The sequence below is a fragment of the Lygodium microphyllum genome, chromosome 6 (genome assembly GCF_053477565.2).
Source record: "Lygodium microphyllum isolate KBCC chromosome 6, Lygodium_microphyllum_v1.1.10, whole genome shotgun sequence".
In the NCBI taxonomy this organism is placed as follows: domain Eukaryota; kingdom Viridiplantae; phylum Streptophyta; class Polypodiopsida; order Schizaeales; family Lygodiaceae; genus Lygodium; species Lygodium microphyllum.
The window spans coordinates 122867122-122873496 of NC_141140.1; positions in this window are offsets into that span (position 1 = coordinate 122867122).

Consider the following 6375-nt stretch of genomic DNA (forward strand, 5'->3'; position numbering starts at 1 on the left):
TAATGGATTATGGACGGTGACGGAGTCTGGACTACATTTTGAACACGATTGTAGCTAGCTTCCAACTTCCAAGGATAAAAAGAATTTAAGATGAAACAAAACCTTGCTCGCAGTTCACAGCATTTATATCTAGATCTACACTTCTTTTTTTTAATACACTTTTTCCATTCAGATAAGCAAAGAAATATTTACATCACCCTTTTAGGCATTTCAAGCCATTGGCCATTGACCATTGACCGACAAACAGAATCAGGGCATTGAGCCTAGCTTTTTGCCAAAAAGTTTGAAAATCGAGTGTTTTGATTCTACAGTTCTAAGTATCATAACCAGTTCAGCATGAAGGGACTCAAACCAATTGGTTGGGTTGGTAACTTGGGCACTTCTGAAAAGTATACTATTTCTCCTACTCCAGATATGCTTCATGACTATTGTTGAAATAAGCAGTATCAATATCCACGTAGCTTCATCCAAGTTGGCCTTGTCGCCAAAGAAAACCGTGGCAAAGCCAAACTCGGCTTTAAGGTTTGCACCCTTTAGCCACTTCCTCACTCTATGCCAAAGGGGTTTGATTACCAGGCAATCCCATAGTAAGTGTTTTTCATCCTCTTCGTGACTCTTAGACAGCAGGCAAAGTGGAGAGATGGGGATCTTTCTAGCCAATCTTGCCCTTAAGGGAAGCTTCTTGATAAGGAGTCTCCATCTGAAGCAATTGAGCCTATGTATTGGTGTGTTCTTCCACACTCGCTTAGTCCGTCATTGTCAGGTGGCAACAGTGGCCAAAGGGGTGCATTTCTTCCATTTATCCTTCAATGTGAGAGGGATGGCCACAGAGGAAGGGCTAAAGTCCTTCAAAGACTTGCATTTTATAAGCTATTTGACCGCTTGGCTAGTTAGTGCAAGAAGGGGCGGTGAGTTCCTGGACACCAGTGAAGTGGGCCAATCATTTCTGAGCTGCGCAAGAACACTCTGTAACCAGAGCAACTCCATGTTTGTCATGCCAAAGCTAGTTCTGACAGTGTCAAAAGGAGACCAATCATTACGGGTAGGATCCCAAAGCTGTGACCAAAATCTTAAGCCTTTAGTAGCTAATGCTTTTGCAAGAGATCTATTGCAAAGTACAAGTGAGCCTGCAGGGTCAAATGGAAAGGGATTAAGCCAAATTGACGAGGATAGGGCCACGTCACCCTGCCTACTAAATTTAGGAGACTAGTCAGATTGTGAGATGACGACTTGCCAGCTTCTTACTAAACTTTGGCCTATTGTTGCTGATTGCGGGATGTGAATCATTTTCTGGTAATTACAAACCACGTCGGTCCAAACTGCCCCAGTCCATGCTCGTTCAACTTCCTTGGAGGCCGTGATCCATGTTTTGCAAAGAACTGAGATGGTGAGCATGATCCATCAGGCAAGGGCATCCCTCGGATGGTACAATCCTGTACTTTCTTGTCTATGTTGCGAAGGAGTGGGTCAATAAGTAATGCAAACAAAAGTGGGGCCACATGGCACCCTTGGCAAATCGATCTCCTGAGGGAGAAAGGCCGAGTCATTGAGTCATTAATGTTGATGGAGGCCGTAGCATTGGTGAATAGAGCAGTGATCATATCTGTGAAGATAACCCCAATTTTGAAGGCTTCCATGACCTTCCTGATAAACTGCCAGTTGATTCGATCATATGCTTTGTCTAGGTCGACATTGATCAGGACTAAATCAGACTTGTGTGTCAAGGCCAGGTCCACAGAGAATAGAAGATTTAGCACTGCATCCTGAATGATAATCCAATCAGTGTCCTTAGATGGCAAGGTTTAGTGATGACAATCTTACCCATCAGGTTTTTGAGTCTAAGGGCAAGAGCTTTAGACATTATCTTATAGTTGACATTAAGCATGGTGAGTGGGCGCTAGTTGTTTACCTTATTTCTCATCGGAGACTTAGGCACCAGCTTGATTAGGCCTTGATTAATTTCTCGGGTGACGCATCCAAACTTCCAGATGCTATTCATCATGTCCAGCAGGTCTTCCCCGCACAATGTCCAGAGGGCTTGGAAGAGCTCAAATGACAGGCCATTAGGGCCAGGAGCTTTTCCCTTCTTCATCTTGAAGACGGCTTGCTAGACTTCCTCCAGAGTGAACGGCATGTCTAAGGCAAGAGAGTCAGCTGATGTGATGGGGATCACAACTCCTTCTAGGTATCTAGCAACCTGCTGATCATAGTTAGGGGGTAGTCTCGAGATGGTGTGCTCATTAGTGTGGAGTGTTCCATGCTCATCCTCAATCCATGTGATGGTCTCTCTGGTTTGCTTTACTCTAAGTGATGCAAAAAAGAAAGCATTAGGTGCATCGCCAAACCTTTCCCATTGACCCCTGAGTAGGGTTTTGGCAGTCTGAACTGAGTAGTCCTCCTGTGTTTTCAAGAAGTGCTCTCTTTGCCTTAGGTGGCTCTGAGCGGTGAGGTCTCCAAGGACTATTGCTAGAACCCGTAGGAGGTGTTCTCTAGCATTTACAGCAGCTTGAATGTCCATCCACCTTCTCGCCGCAATCATACGACCATGCTCTTTCACAGTTCTGATGGTAGTGTTTAGGCATTTTTGCCATCTGAACTCCGGTGCTAGGGAGGAGTCTCGGGCCATCTCCCACGACTCTTGCAACCTGCCCATAAAGGCTTTATCCTTTAGAATTGATGTGTTCAAACAAAATGGCGACGGACCATTCTACATACACCTTGTCAAGAAAAGACGGCAAGAGATTAGAATCGGAAGGTGGTCAGACATTGTTATCTCGCTTAGCATGTGGTATTTAATCCTCCCACACATCCACCATGTGCCATGAGTGGCATAGAATCTATCAAGCCTGCATGCACGCCACGTGTCACCCACATGGCGATTACGCCAAGTTTAGGAAACTTTAGTTGTGCCTAAGGCGAGTGTGGCCACATCTCTCAACTCGCATGAGGTCTCATACATACACCATGCTTCCAGTTCCTCTTGGAGCATACACTGTGTGCCATGAGAGCGGTCAGTGGGGAGGGCCATCATATTCCAGTCTCCAGCTAAAAGTGCAGGCACATCCCCAATATGCTTCTTCATTAGTTGCCACTGCTTAGCACGCTGGGCAAAATTGTTGGCTGCATACACAGCGATGAGTATGAGTTCTACGCCACTGGTGTCTACTCTAGCTGCCACCACGCTTCCATCTCCGAGCTTCCATTCGTGTCGAGGTTTGAGTGAGTTGTATATTAGCATGATAGTACCACCTTTGCCTTTGCCTCTGAGGGCGTGCATGATAGTGAAATCATTGACAGACATATAGTGCTAACAGCCTCCTCATGCATTTTCACTTCCTGTAATGCTATCACATGCAGTTTGTATTTTTTGATTATTCCATAGTACACTTGTTTGCACAGGTCTAAACTAAAACCTCTTACATTCCAGGAGATCACTTTCAATCTAGGTGACCACTTGCTCTGTTCAGCACAATACATCAGAGGAGTCCATGAGTTCATGGTCATCGATGGGAGCATAGAAGTTGCGATCCACCAATGGTTTGGCTGACGAGCAAGCTGCTTAATGGAGGGTTTCACTACAAGATATAGACCTTATACCGACGTTTAAAGCGACGAAAATGCAAATAACAAAATTTGCCCCCGTCGTCACAAAAAGTGTCGTTATTGGCAATGCCATAGAACAGTCGGTATCACCGCCGCTATCATCGTCGGTATTGGCATCGGTATCAGCGTTGCATTTCCAACGCTGATACCAACGCCAATACCGACGCTGATAGCGGTGGTTGGCGACGTAAATAACGACGCGAGCAGTAAAATTTATGATGCTAATAGCGACAGTAACAGAAAAAAAAAATAGCACTGTGTGCTTTATGAGAGCCATACAAAATAGTTTCTGCACTGTGTACAATGCGCTTGCAAACAAAAACAATGTATACTGAAATCATAACACTGATGCATGAAATAAATACATGATCGCATAATAAGCAATTGGTACAATCATGATAAGATATCACTAATACATAGAAAATGTCTACATAGATCAGGCGACTCAAAAATAAAGGTGTGTGAGCTCCACGGATCCAAGGGCGAGCCACATATCCTCGTCCCTCGAAAGCTCGTCCCGCTGCAAAGGAGCATCGAACGGACTCTGCAAAAAAAGAAACAACACATCAGTCCACCATCCATTAATGCATTCAAATATCTCATGGTAACTACGGACAAGAAAGATGAGTGACTTACAAGGCCACCGCATCTATACAATCGGTCGATCAATGAAGTGAGACCATGGCTCTCTACATATCGAGTCTCAAGGCCAGTCGGATCGCGATTTGTAATGGAGTGCTGCAAAGAAAACAAAATGCTAACTACTAGAAACATGATTATCAGTACAAAGAATATTTCAAAAAAATAAACAAGCAAAACAAAAGAAAAACTTACAAAGTCCTCCAAATATGCTGATGGCTCCAAGCTTTCGACGGCCTCCACCCCTTGTAATATCGACCCCTCTATTTACATATTATCTTCATCTATGCTCGAAACATAACTTTGATCATATACTCTAGCACTTCGGGGAGTTGAAGATATAACATACTACCATCGAGGTTGGGGGTTTAGATAGAAGATTACATATTCACGAACACGTACAAGAGAGTTCAAACCATTGTGACATAAACCATGTCGTAATACAATTAGCAAGCAAATGAGTCCATGCACTTGTTCACAATGGGCCGGCAACACAAAGGTGTCGCGCAAATCCATCCTTTTTTTTCGGAATCTATTTCGAGAAATCCAGATGGACCTCGTCGAACTGTTCCTCCAGCTCCTCCAAGTACCACTTTGAACCACTGCACATCGAATAGTATCATGGAGAAGCTACGATAATCCACTGTAACAATACTTTGCAAGTTCCCAAAATACACCATATGATCCACAACCGTGTTTGGATCCGTTGGTCATCGCCAACTCTCTTGCTCAAACCTTGCCATGATACCATAGTCCATTGTGGAGCGCATTTTGTCAATACGCTCCACGCGAAAGTGCCGTCCGCGCGACCACACTGCACTATATATTTTATACTGTACATTGAAATACTCAAATTAGATGTCGCATATAAAATTTAGATACGACAGATTCTAAACCCCTCATCACCTTTGGACTACATCCCCTCGAGAATTCCCACTCCTCCATTTAGACCTCTGTCCCTTCGCAAGACGATGCGGTCAAAGCTTCATGCAACCATTGCATTGACATGAACTGCGGCATCTCCTCTATACCTTTGGGATATCGAATCAGTCGATGATGCGTACTACGTCGGAATTCAGCTCGCGCTTCCTCTCGATCTTGCCTAGCGATCTAGTACTTGGCGAGCCACATCTCCATAGAGGCATGGTGCAACATAAAAAAGCGATTCACCTTCTCTTCCATTGAGACATCCATTCTTTTTTCTACCCCATTTCCAACCACCACATCTCTAGTCAGTCTATCATCATCCTTCAGCGACCATAGCAATTCATTGTCTGGTTCCACCGTTGGTAGCCATTGTGAAATATACACTAGCGCCTCAGACACCAACCAACCTTCAGCCATGCTACCTTCTGGCCAAGCTCGTTGTCGCATAAAGCCTTTCAGGGTTTTCATGAAGCGCTCCAAGAAGAACATCCATCACGTATGGACAAGTCCAACAATCTCCACTTCATCTACAAGATGCACAAGAAGGTGGATTTGTATTGTGAGCATGCTGGTAGGCAAGTGTTTCTCAAAGAGACAAACTGTCTCCACTGCTCCCCACCTCGTGGATTCAATAGAGGACATCTTAATCTCCTTCTGTGAGATCCATTGCACCAAAATCGACAACCTGTAAATGGCCCTGCGTATTTCTGGAGTAAGATATCCTGCAATCGCGATCGATAGTACAAACTGCCACAAATGAGAAAGCATTATGAATAATTGCTACATTCCAAATAGCAAAATGCCCACGCCAATTACAATCCATTCCTAGTACAAACCTGACATATCTTATGCCAGTCATGGGATTTTAGCCCTGATAATTGGTCGTCTTTAGAAAATGCGGACCTGAGAGAACGCATCATACCTGTCGGAGTGTGGATAGACTTGATTACTTGCTTCACAATGCGCTATTCTTTAGTAGACAAAACCCAAGGAGTGCGAGGAAGCTGCACGCGACCATCAGCACTCGACTGCGGCCAAAGCGCCTCCATCTTACCTACCTCCTTCAAATCCATTCGTGCCCCTATAGTATCTCTCTTTCCTGTGATGTGATCCCATAACAAGCTGCCCACATTCTTGAAAATATGCATTGGATCCAATAAGTGGTTGACATGTAAGTGGGTCCAATATGGCAACTCGTAGAAAACT